Here is a 15794-nt window from a genome sequence, read left to right as displayed (position 1 = left end):
GAAATTACTCTTTTGGGCCACTTTCATCCACTTGTGGACAATTTTCTATTTAATTTCAATTTCCTCTTTCGGTTGAGATGGTTAGATTTTGGCTCTAGGAGGGTTTTGAATTGACTTGAGGTTTTTTTTGTTCATTTTGACCTGCAATTTCCTCTCCACGGAATGGCAACATGAGCGTTCTGAATGATTTATTATTTGGAAGGAAAAAGGAGTGTGGCAGTGAAAGAGAATATCTGTATATGTATATAGAATAGTCAAGAAAATAAAATAATACGGAAAACCAATGTAATATGGAATGGCCAATAATCTATTTTCAACTTCATTAATTAAGGATATTCAATGAAAATAATTTGGTGAGATAATGGAATACAGAGAGAGAGAGCGAAAGCGACTCAAGTGAATTTATATTGTTTTAGGTGGACTTGACAAAGTTTCTGATATCCCCACGGCTACTCCACAAAAGAAGTACAGCTGAACTGATGAATGGAGGATGGGATGAAAGAGGGAGCGTTTGTGGAAGAAGTGTCAGAGTCAAAATGCGCGTGGGGGATGATTTTCAAAAGCTATGAGGGTTGATTATTGTGTTGTGGATGGTGAATGAGTTAAGTGGGAAAGCTGTGTGTTATAGAGGAGACTAGTCAAATTAATTAAAACTTAAAACTAAACCTCCGAAATTAAGATGAGACACTACGACTGAATAATTGGGATATATATCAGACTTTTTGTACATACTGTAAGAGTAAATTTCCATCGGTGAATTTTCATCAGTAAACTCTCACAGACTACCACCAAGCACAATCTCATTTTTCTGCCTTCAACCTAAATTGATAGTTTGGCCTCTTCAGCGATCACATCCATCCCCGTTTTGTATTTATCTTCATCATTTCAATTAGAAAGGACCAATATGGATTAAATAGACACGGAAAGAGAGACGTATATACGCATCGGAAATAAATGGAAAAACGCTTTTTGCCAAACTCCTCACCCCATCTAAAAGCATTCATCACTAACGAATCAAGTCACGAAAATAATTTCCCGCCCAAAATGTGAAAATGCTGGCGTGTAGAAAAATGCTGAGGTAAAGAAGTTTATATTTTGATCGTGCAATGTAAAATAACATTGTTCAAAATTAATTTCTACACAGCTTTTCTGCTGATTTAGTCTTATTTATTTATTTCATTCTTACTCCACCTGTTTGTACCTGACATTGTCAACTCATCACCCCGCCCACGTCAATGTTTAATTTATTGGCGTTTGTAGTGGTATGATATAAAAAATTGGACATTAATCATTTTCTATTTAACTTCTAAATAAACGGCCTAAAACTTATATCATAAAAAAATGTTATATATTTTTTGTTCTCACCTCTTTCTATTCTTAAAAAAATCCTTTACAAATCAATTGATACGCAAATAAAATTCTTAAAATAATTCTTTTCATTTTCTAATCAATTTATTTGTTTTCGCAACATTCCTATACGTACAAATTTGAATTAAAGCATGGTAAAATAAAGTGGACCAGTCTTTTATATACCTACCCCTACACCGAGGGTAAGACAGGTATTTTCGTACACAAGCAGTTTTTAGACCCATGTCCCCTACATGTTCTGAAATTTAATGATACGGCAAAATGTGTAATCTTTAAGTGGATACAATATAGGAAAATGTGAGGATAATACGTATTTGTTGAAAATCTCACCCCTAAAGATGCTTAATATTCACATCACACAGAATATATCGCTCAACAACAACAACATTGTACTGTATACACACATTCATAAAGATAGGAAAAGCTAGCACACACCTGTTTATTATATATTGGAAGCTTCATTATGTATAAGTTTATATAAATATTTTATTATTAGCACGAAAAGCCTTGTGACGGTCTCTAAATTGAGAGGCCTATTATCTACAGGTGAACAAATTGTAAAAGGGTTCCCTCTGCCACTTCACCCATATATTTTACGATGCAACAGTATCAAATAATTCTTGTAAGATTTTCCAGGTTTATTTATAACAGATTTACACATAAAATTTTGCCGTGGGGGGATGTGGGGGCGGGAAGGGCTGTGTGGGGGTAGGTTTTTAAAAAAAAAGTACCTAAATAAAATTCTGTAAATGTATTGTGAATTTTCTTTATAGGACCAAAAACCCTGTCACGAGTGGAAAACATCCCTTACTTTATATTCTCTCATGCCGCTCGATTGTCTTTTACAATGTTACGATTTTATATCATCTCTCTAGTAAAATCAATAGCAATAAAAATAACTCTTTTCATGCTTAAAGATATGATATACAGAATTGTCATACATACATATATAATACAAACTTTCCATGAGAAACACAAAGAAGGACAAAAAGCTTTCTTGTTTTCATCACACCCCCATAGCAATATTATTGCTCTATATTATGGTCAATACAATACATTAAAAATCATAACAATAAAAACTAAAATATACCTACCACGTACAATGTGATCCATTAAAGGGTTGAAGAAGAAAGGAGAATTTTGTCTTTTATATGCTACACACTCACTATACTATTGCCATGTCATTCATAAACATTTCACACGCAAAAGTGCCCAAAACTTTTGGACAGGCATTAACAGCATGTTGAGAAATCCATATCTCAAAACTGATTGGATAACTTTACCATAAAATTTCATAAATTGACAATAAAGTTTACAGAAGCATAAAATATTGGCATGAAAGGCATGAAGGGATGAAAATCTACTTTATAAAATTTAATAACATAAAACCATCCGGATTATTTCTTGTATCTTTATTGTTTTGTATTTTACCGCCATAGGTAGATATCTCACTGATATGTAGGTAACTTTTAGAGCATGCTGGCATGTGGCACGAAGAACTACGTACTGAATGTACATAAATAGAAAAAAACTAATTGCAAGATTTCTTATTTCAAAGGAATTTTTTTTATTTCAAGCGCGAAATAATTCTCTCCCATTCCTCCTCAGATAAATTGTATTTTGAAGGGAATCTCAATTTTATAGAGAAAGTTTGTAGGGATCAATTTACTAGTCAATAATGGCTTTTCCCAAAGTTAAAGGAAGCAATCACAACTTTCATGTTCTTCTGGTTTGTGTGGGGGAGAAAAAGTAAAAATCATGCAATTAAATTTGCTCCCTACACCCACACTTTTTTGCAACATGTAAATAAAATTGACTTTACGTGAGTTTAGGTTGAGACGTGCGATTTTCATCCCACAAGAGAATTTTCTTTCTTGTTTTTCTTCTTTTCTTTTCCTTTTCATCTCGAAGATTTTTACATGCACAATCTTTCCAAGAGATTTACTCAACATAGCATCAGCGACAACTCCTCAAGTGAGAAATCTCGTCAGACAGAAATGTTTTTTTTGGTGTTTTGTTGTTGAACAGAAGGATTTTCAAAATTAATCCTTGATTGCATAGAAGAAAAATATGAAATAGCACCTACATTCAATGCTTCAGGGTCTTATTTATTATTTACAACATAAAAAAAAAAACATAAAAACTACATTATGGAATAAAAATAAAATTAATATAGTTCAAAAGAAAGTTTCATAAATCCTCATTCTAATAAATATTTCTTCTTTCCTTCAGCTGTTGCGAATCCACGAAAGATATCTTGAAGATTTTCAATGAGTATCCATTGCGCATTGAAAATTCCCTAAAGCACATTTTTGTGCAATGCTGGGATAATATTAAGAAAACAAGAGCATATCATCCCCTTCCATTATATCCTGCAGCCTATAATCTAAAGTATTGAGAAGAAATTTATTTGTTCTCTGTCCCGTTTTGCGGCAAAAGTTTGCCATGTATACTGCTAAAAACTTCCCTCGATCACTTAAGAATCCGTGTTACATTACGTCCAAACCGAGCTTATTGTCTAGGACACCACATTTTCTCAGCTTTTTTTCTTTTATGCTCTCTCTCTCTCTCATGGCACTAGCCACCCCCATCTCGGGTAAAAAAGTTGGTGATTTTCCTCTGGTCATGGAATATAGCGTACATTTTCAGTAACCATCAGCAGTATAAGAAAATTCCTTTCTCTCACTAAAAGAACTTATATATGGAGTCTTTTCCGACATGGTGGGAAAAGAGAGTGAAAAGGATTTATTCTGATTAAACGATCCGACAAGAGGCTCTCGCTTGTATGTTTATCTTGTAATCATTTCACTCTTTTGCCATAGGATTGGTGTTTGTGCGGGGATTTGCTGCCCGGGGTGAGTTCAGTTTATATGGGGGATTGAAATTGTGAGGCGGACGAGGGGGTGGGGCATGGGTGTCATCTCGGAGTAAACCACTAAATCGCAAAGTGGAGATCTCCTTTTTGAGCTGAACTCAGCTCAACTGGAGAGTGGATTCTGTGTGGGGGTACTCAATAAATCGTCCACATGAAAGGAGAGCGGGGGAAGGACACCCCTAGTGAATCTGCATTAATTCATCGCAATTCTCTCACGCATTTATCTCACAACGTCCAAGATTTATTTTCCACCCCCAAAATACTCTTGCACTCTCCTTGCTGCTACAGTTCACCAGAGTAGGGGAACCGTTTTTTGGGGGTTGTATGAAAAAAATATTTATCAGCCAGGAAAAGTTTTTTTTTGTTAATACCAGTTTTCAAAGGAAAAACGTTTAAACCGTTTAAACTTAATTTTAAAAATCGCATATTTTGATATAATTCGTCAATGCTTCGAAAGAGAGAAGAGAAAAAAAGGTTCCCCATCCCTAAAGTTTAAGAGTTCGTGTTAGGGGTAAATGTACCAGGTTTGTGGTTGAAATTGGCCAACATATTCATACATCCGGGGGTCCTTACCGTTTGTGGTTCAACACTTCCGGTCCCTCCGGAGAATTGTCCTATATATTGTGCGGTAACAGCGACACTCATGGTCTCCAGACAGTGTGGATGCGACCTTCATCGACATGAAAATATTGCCATTCGCATTCGCCTCAGTGCCTCCTGCTCGACGCCAATCCCTCTCTATATAGCCCATAGTGTGTATATGTATATTTATTATGATATTCAGCACTTGAGATGATGAGAGATGGTGGTGCATGACGGACAAAAAAATTAAAAAAAAAAACTAGAGTAGAAAAAGCTCAATCGCACCCTCCACAAATCTTCCTATATATATTGCGGGGGAATATAGTAGTAGCTTTTCTATATCCTAATACATGAGCTTATGCATGTAAAGAGACTGTCAACTGTACTATGGTGTTATTAAATGTAGATATATACGTGAAGGGGGGCTTTGCCTTACGAGAGAGCGAGAGCCCTAACGCCTCCGATGGGTGTTTGGGATGCTTTTCTAGAAAATCCAAAAGCACTGGGGAATTGAACGGATACAACGATAATGGCACAGAAGGCGACAATAGACTAATTTCTGCACGAGCGCATGCGTTGACCCAGACGACTCGTTTTTGGCGGCAGTTACCACCGCGATGGGGTTGTGATAGCACGCTTTTAACCCTTGGCATCTCAATTACTATACTGCCGCATTCTTTGTATCCGCAAGAAGAACGTTGGAAGTTCTATGAGGGTCACGCTATGTATTGTTGTTTCATCCCTAAATGAGATTTTAGCTCCCATAAAGATGATGGTATAATGTGTGGGATATAAACCATGACTTCCTGTTGAAATCCAAGACTAATTCAGTGCAAATTACATACTGTGCCCAGTTGAGCACATCATGTGAGTGTTTAGCAATGTGAAGACCAAGAGATTCCTCCAGCAGTGACTGATCTTTGACGAAAAGAAAAACTTTCACAAAGAAGTGAAGAAATTCAATTTCAAGTGCAGACAGATTAATTGGTTAACAATAAAAGTTTTTGTATCTTTACATAATAATATTTCTATCGTAATAAAAGTGTTTTAAAAATTAAGAGAAGTTTTCCTTGGATTTAGCACAAAAAAATGTTTTTCATTTAGTTGGTGATACTAACGACAATATCTACCTTCAACAAATAATCACAGAACAAAGCAATTTCCTTCCTATACTGCAAGAATACAGTCATTGAAATCTAATTTATTCTGGCTGTATATTTAAACGTAACGTGGTTGTTTAACAGTTTTTTTTTTGTGTATGCACAACCCCCCAAAAATAGTGAAATAGATCAGAGTGATAGCGAGAACAAAGGTTAAATTGGATGATAGTACACAAAATAATAAATTCATAAATTCCCTCATATATGGAGGAGAAGGAGTGAAGTTTATTTAGTGATGTGTAGAATAAACGGTGGGATCAGCAGATAAATTGGTGAATAAAACAAGAATTACTCCAAAGAAGTAATCCTTCTTGTGAAATGTGACAAATTTTATGCTTTATATGCACTGTGCACTTACTATCCACATAAGAAGAGCCAAAAAATAAGATATTCAAAAGGGAAGAAAAACACATTCTGAGGCTGTCATCCACAGATACAAAGTTCCACCCATTTGGATAACTTTGTACTCTCGATAAATGGACATTTCTCTTCTTCAAAATTGAAACAAGCAGACCATTCACCAACCAACAAGAAAAAAGTATAAATTTTTTGGTATGTAATAATTTTTTCTTACCATTCTTAGGTGATCCTTTTTTTTACAAGCTCACATTATTTTTAGTTTTCTTCCCATCTATTTTTGCCACACATTTTTCACCCCTTTCACCAGGGCTGTGGCATCCGTATACACAGAACATTCAGAGTGTCATAAAAAATTACGATAAAAGGGCAAAAGTTTTTAGCAAAGTGTCCGAAGAAGAAATTGAAAGAAAAATTACAAAAATCTAATAAAAAAAAACATTAATGGTCCATACACAAAATTCAATATTTTCTGCCATTGAACTACATACATAATAAAGTTTATTGCTTAAGGGGAATATTATAAAATTTGTCATCATAAAGAACTCTCTATTTGTCTTTGATGTACAGAAGTAACATTGCTGATTCTATTTTGGAAATTCAAAAGAACTTTTAGAGCTTTTTGTTGACTATAAGTCCATAAAATAGCAAAAAATGTTTTTATTTAACAAAAGTTAAATAAGATTTGATTAAAGGAAAATTTTAAAATATTTTAGTCAGAATTTTAATGAAAAATTTTTTTGAGAATTGATTTTTCACAAAAAATTGAGATTTTTTAGGATTTCAAGATTTTTCTGAAAAATATTTTAAGAATTTGTCTTTTTTAGTTTTCCAAAAGAAAAACTCTTTTCCAGAAATCTTAAGTTTTTTTTGAAAAATTTCTTGAATAAAAATTCTTTTAATTTTTGGCACAGCAATAAGATGATTAAAAAAAAATCAAGATCCTATACAAAAACTATCAAGAAAAAAACTATCAAAGCTCTAGAACTTTCATCCAACTAAAATTAAAGGAAAATTCGTCAAGATACCAATTTATGTGGAATTACAAAACAACCAAAGATTTTTGAAAAATTTTCATGCATATTTTTCAAGCCTCTCGAGCAAAAACTAATAGGTAGTTATTAACTAATCCACAAAATTCTTTTCCTTTTTTTTTACCAAAACCTCTCATTTAGTTTTTCCTCATTTACCAAAGTCAGCTCTTAAGAGTAAAATTGGAAGCTTCACATTATAAATCGTAAAAAAAGAACACCAAAAGAGAAATCTCCTCGAATAGAATTCTCAACTTCAGAGCTGTGGACAATGAGAAAGAAGAAAGATTGAGACTCCCAAAGAGATACCCTTTGTAACCCCCTAATAGACTGATAGGAATCAAAAAAGAAAATTAATTGTGAAAAAACTAATCAATATCCTGAGACAGACGTCGACGGGGAGGGGGTAGGGGAAAGGAAAGAAGATTTATGAAAATTCTATAAGTCCGTTGGATTTTCATACTGTGTCTTACAAACGCGGGTTCGAGCACAAATAAAAAGAGGAAGATGAAAAATATATAGGAAGAAAAAACATCAACCCCAATCTATATAGCTATCGTGTAGAAGAAAAATTTATGTTGTGTGGCATTATAAATGTTATTGTGTCAGTATCTCAAAATATATAAAAATATCTTCTATCATCTCATACATCTACTATTTTTATGAAGTTTCATAAATACAACATGTATAGACATATGTGGAAATTGTATATAGTAATACAATATCCATCAGAAGTTCTTGGGAAATGCGTATTATGTAGGTATGTTTTTTTTTATTGCTGCATAGAAGGAACCACCAAAGTGCGATCACTATATTTACCTCGTAAAAGTCAGTTGAACCCGAAAATTGTACAAATTCAAGGGAGGAGGATGGGAAGTGGCTGAAAGAGAAAAGTTTTATCAAATAATCTTATCGCCCCCTCAAAATGACTTTTTTCCATCTGTGTGAAGCAGGATTTAAAAGTCAAGATGTAAAGTTCCCTTATTCTGGGGACTGGATAAAAGTTGAAGGGGGTGTGTGTGTTTGTATTTGGTGCAAGAGATGCTCTCCTCCGTAGAAAAGGACAAGAGAGAGAGAGAGTAGCTGGATGTGGAAAAGAAGGAAAATCATTCAGCCAAAAAACAAATTGTGTCTCAGCACCAAATTGATACTTTTTTTTTCCTGCAGCTCCTTCTTCCCCCTTTTGATCCCACTTCTCTTTTTATATTCCTTTTGCCCAAAAACCCAAGCTATGTATGTGCTATCCTGCATGGGGGGGAAGAGTGAGAAAACCTCGCATGGAGGAGAAAGAACATGCTTGGAATTTTATAAATTCAATTCTTATGCCATACAAAAGAGATACTTTTGCTATCCATATAAAAAATCTGTAAACGACCAATTTTTATTCTATTTAATATTATTCTCTTTGCTTTCCCGTACTTTTCACCCTTCGTACCGCACATCTTCATTGCCTTCCCACCGAAAAAAAAAGAGCTTCCCCCTCATCGCCTTTTGTTATACCACAGAAATTGTCTCTCTGTGCGAAATTGCACGCAAAGCCACCTCCGGCGGAGCTTATTTGCCATTCCATTACTTATGAACATTGTGGAGTGTTGGTGGGGAAACAATTTTCATTCTTTCAATAAAGCTCTAACGAAGCTCAGAATTCAAAATTAAATATTACACACACTCACGGTGGATAAAGAAGTATCTTCACGTTAGGTGTATATACCACCAATTTAAACATTGTAGAATAACCCACTCACCTGAAATTTCCTCGAGGCTTACCGAGCAATTTAGTTTCTATACAACACGTACATTTTTATATATTATAAAAAAAAGAACAGCTCTATACTCTACCTACAATTCATATATAACGTTCCACTATAAAAATATTTAAATATATCTATTTGCGGGAGAGTTTCATGGCTTCTTTCTTCTTCATTCTCGTTTATGAGGATAAGTTGAAATTTTCAACACAAAGAAGTTGTGAAATTTTGTCGATAGTTAAGTAGTCAGAATAATAAAACTTTAATTCTAAAAATTGAGTCTTTAAAGAAACGCAATTATATAATTTAAATCACAATGGGAGAGCATAAAGAAATATATATGATGGAAAATAATTTTTATTCGCACATCCGCGCTACCCCAAAATGTTCCCCATTTCACTTTCCGCTCATATTTCTCATTGCTGTACAGCATGACTGAAATATTGCTACATAACCCAGCCGAGAATTCTGCTTGGAACGTCACCTCGTAATTCCAAAGATGAGAACAAGGATGAGGGTGCGAAATTCTATGTTAATACAAACACCTCGTCTAATAAGCTCTTCGGTAAATTTATATCTCTTAACGCAAATACTCACAGTTTTGCATACGTTAAAATATCTCACGTATGACTGCTTCGCAATGGAGCCTTGGTCCCAAAATTTACTTATAACACGATAGATAACTTAAAGTATATGTCTACGGTGTTATTTAACACCCATGAAACACTAATCTGGGGAAATTGAATTAAGTTTATTTTAAAGGAAAAGAAAAGTTAAATTTATTGTTTAATCAGGTTAACATTGAATCATTTTAATTAGATTAAAACATGGAAAAATAGTGAACAGCCTGTAAAAACTATGTAATCAGAGAGAATTCCAACTATTTAAGGATTTAACGATTAACTAAAGAAATAAATGATTTTTTGGTACAATTTGAGAGCTTAAAATTTTTAATAAATTTCCAATTAAAATTTTCTCATGCTACTGCAGTCTGGATCATCTGACATAACTATGTGTGTTATGTATACATGAAATGTCCCTTGTGCCATGCCGGCATGAGAGATATGTTTTCCGCAAGCATGAAATTTTGCCCGGAGACAATTTAACTTTTAGCACAGGAGCATCTTTATATACATATACGTACATAGATATGGAAAGCGGAAATAAATTTGCAATTATAACATCCGCATAATAGTCATGTAGTACTTAACACAATTCTCAGTTTTCCCCAATGCCACATTCAACTATTCTTCTCCGTGTATAGCTTTGCGTGGGTGAGCGTGTGGTATAAATTGTAATATGATAATTAATTGTCTGCAAATCGCTTTGTTCCCGCATCCACAACCACAAAACATATCCAACAGATTTAAGCTGTGATGTTTCTTTCTCAACATAGTTTTTTTCTCTCTCTCATTCTCAGTCAACACAAATTGCGAGATAAGACGGTGTATCCACCCTCATGATTAGAAGTAAACCTCTACATGTTATCTTTTATAGTTCCTGTCACTATTCGCTTTCTTACGCCATAAAGCCTATTTTTCTTTCTTCTGCCTTTAATACCTTGTTAAACGCATAAGCCGTGTATTAAAGTTTTGATCACTAAAGAGTTAATGACAAAGCAGAGTATTGGAAATAGTTGGAAAGTCTTGACTTTAGCTTCCTATACTAAAGTTTCGAAGAAAAGAGATTATCCTAGATTGGCCTATTGCACTATATTTAGTAAATGCTCGACAATTTTACTTTGTTGGATTTAAGTGCATAAAACCGCCATAGAAAGTTTTCTTTTTTACAAAATCCGAATAAATTCGGCTAAAGAAAAAGTTTAAAGAACTTCTTACGCGAAATCTCTGGGAATTTAAAAAAAAATAGAGGGAATTTTGAGAAAAGTGCCATAGTTAATTAATGATGGTATCGCTCATATGAAGTACAAACAAATACTGCGCAAACTTCTCAACATTATAGTGAGTGTATGAAAGCCTTTTCTCCTTTATTCTGCTGAAATGCACCTACTATATCAAATTTTCCCTATTTTCAGGTGTTGTAGAAAATTCATGTGGAAGTTTCGCATTTAAATTGACAGAAATTAAATAGATCTCCTTCTATAACTAACTTTTAATCAACCAAATGGGTGTAACTTTAATACAAATGACGAAAGTTTCCCATGCAATAGCTTCGAGTCCTTTCAGAACGATAACTTAGGTGAAAAGCAATTTTTTCCACTTAAGATTTTTCTTCAAGGCATTCCCTTACAATTTTATTAAGTAGAATATACTTGAGTGGGTACACTCAAAGTACATAAAGTGCATTTACACATTTTTTTGTTAAAAATGTGAGTATATGTATAATCTGATATGTACATACGTTATGTGATAATTTGAGAATATTCATTTTAATGATTGCAATCAATTGAGAGAAACTTTTTACGAGAAGAAATCTTCTCTTCTGATTTATCTGCAATTGCAAAATCCAGGATATATCATTAACATCGAGACAGGTTATTTGTTTACCAAAAAATTTCGAATCAAGTGGCTTAATCAGATGATATGGATGATATTCAAGTATTTAAAGCAAAAATGCAAAACTTCCAGCTAAAGAGAAATCGAGAATCCTTTTTATGCTCTTGCATTTTCTCTTTTCCATCTAATGGCATTTGGAGTATATGAAGTGAAAAATAAGTATCGATGCGCATCTATTTTGTTTGGGAGTTTAAAAATAAATACATTGCTGATTAAAGATAAAAGAAAACTCACTATTTGGTGTAAACTTGTAAACACAAAATAAGACAAGTGAAAAGTTTTAATTCCTTGAATAAACTTCTCGAAACCATCCAAAACTTTCTAGTCTATCGAAATCCATTTCTAAAGCTTGAGATTTTAAAAATGTTCTTTACAAGCTGGACCACTTATTGGAATGTTGTTTCTTTCAGTTGGGAGTTTTGTGGAGTTAATTTTGGAGAGAGTTTTCAAAATTCTCTCAACTATATAATTCAGATCTCAATTTTCTTGTGCGAAGAGTTAAGAGCAAAAATAACTTTATTGATTTAAAAAAAAAACTCTTCTTATCGAATATGGCAAGTGCATTTTGCTTTAAGCAATTTATTATCGTATGTCTGCACCACAAGTACCTAACAGTGAAATTTTATGTTTTCTTCATCATTAAACTTTACCATATGTATGTGTATTGTGGAATACAAAGGTTTTTTATATCTTTATTCATCCCAATATCTTCTTATTCACTTGAAATGTTATGGCTTCTTCAATATCAAATGTGAAATCATACAAAACTTTCAAAGGCCTTTTGTCTGTCATCTCAATAAGGGTGGTTGGGGGATGTATTTTATACATTTTGTAAATAAATAAAACCCCCGTTCAACAAAAGGTTATTGATGCATTCTATGTACGGAGATCTCCTCTATATAGATTGGAAAATGCTTGACATGATATATTATATTCATTCATTGAGAGCAAGCTTTACTATACGTTCTTGCATACATCATATTATGTATTTAGAGTGGTTGCACAATACATAGCACATCCGTTTTCTCCGAGCGTTTTCTTAATTTATTAAAAATACGTCTAGACCAACGATCATTCTACACCAGAGATACTTATGATAAATATAGGTATGTCTTTAACTGCTAAAAATCAATAAATTATGAAAGAAAAGGTTCTAAATGCAACTCTATTCGTTTTCCGTAAAGAAATGGAATTTCCCATCCAACTGAAATTTAATGTTATTGCTTTTTTGTCTCTTTTCTATGCTATCTATAATCGATAAATAATATGTTTAATTTCAAAACACTTGACCTTGGAGATACCTAGACATACGTATGTTGCTTTCAATCATTTTTCTTCCATCTATCTTATTTGACTTTCCGACTATCGTGCATACTATTAAAAAATTTTGAAACAATTAAAATTACACCCCAACAATCATGATTTTCATAGTTTCTCTAATTGATCAATTATGGTTAATTCTTGTGGTAGTAATTTAAACAATTCTGAAAATTAGTACTGTGCATGACACACGAAAAGCACAGCATTATTCCATTTGAAATTCACAAAATCTGAAGAATATTTAAATCAATGAGGAAATAGTGATATACATTCCTACATTTCACGTAAAAAACAATCCAACAAAACTTATTTTGGCCCAATAAATCAGTTGTTAGACACGGGGTGAACATAAAGTCAACTACATTATCTTTTTAGGACACAAAAATATTCAACAATGATCCATTAATTTCATTATATCTGAAGAATTATCTGATTAAGTTAACAGCAATAGTCGTCAAGCTTATTAATTAGGCTTATTTAAAAGTCTCTTTTGCGTGACAATTTAACATTAAACCTGCGTATTTTTCCCTATCAATCCTATACCATACAAAAAAATCAAGACTGTTTCCACCATTTTAGAACCATTTGAGTTGAGATATATAATTAAATGTGATGTATTTTATATGGAAGACACGGATATTATTAAAACTTTTTAATTTCAAGGATAAAACCATCATCACATTGGGAAATATTATTTCACAATTCGTGCAAATCATGCTTTCGTGGCTTTCATAGCATTAAATGATTAAATAATAAAAAAAAAACATTCCACAGGATAAAGTTTGTTGTTGCGTCATATGTGGTATTACGGGTAGGTATATGAAAAGTTTTTAATCCCATGTCTAACGAAAATCAATTAGTAACAATGCAATAACTGCCATAAGCGCACGGTATTAGTCTGCTAACAGAAAGTTTTCCTGTTGGATTCACTGCATTTTCCTCCCACCCGTACATTGAATCATATTGTGACAATTAATCACTGAAATAAATCTATTTAATAAATTAAAATTTAAACCTGAATTTAATCCTTCAAGAAATATTTTCTTCTCATCGATATAAATATATTATATATATGGGAATGTTTACACATATCTATGAATTAAAATTAGAATGGAAAACTTCCCGTTTTGAACAGCAGTGATTTATGGGAATCCTTCAGTGGTCGCAATTTATATTTAGATACACCTTTCATGGTGAAGACATAGGTAGGTATATATGGGGGGATATTTTGGCTATAATAATAATAATAATATTTTGGCGCTACGTCCCATATAGGAACAGGGCCGGCCGCCCTATATGATGTTGTTGTTCTCCTTGCGGAGAAGTAGTGGGCGGCCTTGCTAGATACTACCACGTGTGGGCCATTTTACGGATAGGAGTGTATCAATCTCCTGATCCAACCGGCCAACGTGATCTAATTGCACGTTGGCGGATGGGGCGCGTTGCCGGGTTCTGTATTCGAACCGGCGACCTTTGGATGCGCAATCAAGCGCTCTATCCACTGCACCCCAGGCCCACATATTTTGGCTATAGTGACCTTAATTAATGCCCAATGTTCAATAAATTTCTTCAGAAGATTCCCCCTGAAGTTATTTAAGGATCTGCGTTATATCTTAGCTTTTGGTTTTCTATATACATTCACATATACACCCTAAAAAGGATTTTTCAGGAAATTATAAAAGCTTATAGGAGCTCTCTAATTTCCTCATTGTTCCACCCTCATGCTATTCACTAACTAACATACATATATAGTGGGAATATATAGCACTATACCATTGTGGGTGAGTTTACTTCATTTTATCCTCACACAGAAACAATATCATCTTGGACAAAGGGGGAAAATGCGGAGGTTGCTAATCGTGCGAAGAACCATTAAAAAGACTCAAACACTTGTCCGCATAAACACTTACAGAGGGTTTTCGCTTTTTGCTCATTCCGTCTCATGTCAATGGGAAAACTAAAAAGGATAGAAGATGGAAAAGCGCCATGAGGTAATGTCCTTTTACGAAACAAAGACATAATTCATTTTAATATCTCGACTTTAAATGAAATAAGCTTAAATGGACATGGAGAATAAGGAGGAAGGTATACTTGAGTATAACAAGCTCATAAAAAGGGACACGCTTACGTCAGTTAATATGTATGTAGGTAGTGTATTTGATAATATTAAACCAATTTGGAGTTTGAGACAATTTAAGAAAAATGTCACTCCAAAAGCGCTCAATATTACAAAGAAAAAAAAGAAACGGAAGTATGTCATAAAGTCCCATTCCTCAGAAATGAAGAAGAAGAAAATTTTCAACACAGTTATATTCGCAGCGAAAAGCAATTTCTTACATATTTGAGACAAAAATTAAATCAGTGTTTGCGTTTTTGCTCGTTTCTTCCTGCACACTAGTTAAATCAGCCCCAAAGTTTTATTCAATTTACGTAAATGTCGTTACTTTCTCCCAATCCCTCCCGCATAACCAACCTTCCGTTATCATTGCTACGATGCACACAGGAGAAAATTGTATGATATTTCGTGTGCTATGTGGGGAGCTTTCTCTCCACAACCAAATTCTCTCTTTACTAATATTTTCTACTACTACCCAAAAAGGAAGTTTCTCGGTGTTCCGCACACTCAACTCGCCCAAAATGCTCTGACTGCCTGATGAATTGGGACTTTAACAAATTTTCACTCGTCTTCCCAGTGAAAGCTCTCACTCCAAGCTCCACCATGTCCAATTTGAAAGTCTTTGTGAAAATATTGGCTCTTGTAAATTCAACGTGTGCAAACTCTTCTAAATTTATAATCAAAATATTTCAAATGAATGTAAGGAAACTCGACGGGAGAG

General features: G+C 33.7%; 1 protein-coding gene across 1 annotated transcript in view; it reads right to left on the bottom strand.

Moving 5' to 3' along the window:
* LOC129787513 (uncharacterized) overlaps window positions 1–15794 on the bottom strand; it is a 38310-nt gene that overhangs the window by 11141 nt on the left and 11375 nt on the right. The window lies entirely within an intron of this gene.

This window comes from Lutzomyia longipalpis, chromosome 1, assembly GCF_024334085.1.
Source record: "Lutzomyia longipalpis isolate SR_M1_2022 chromosome 1, ASM2433408v1".
NCBI lineage: Eukaryota > Metazoa > Arthropoda > Insecta > Diptera > Psychodidae > Lutzomyia > Lutzomyia longipalpis.
This window is presented reverse-complemented; position numbering and strand designations above follow the sequence as displayed.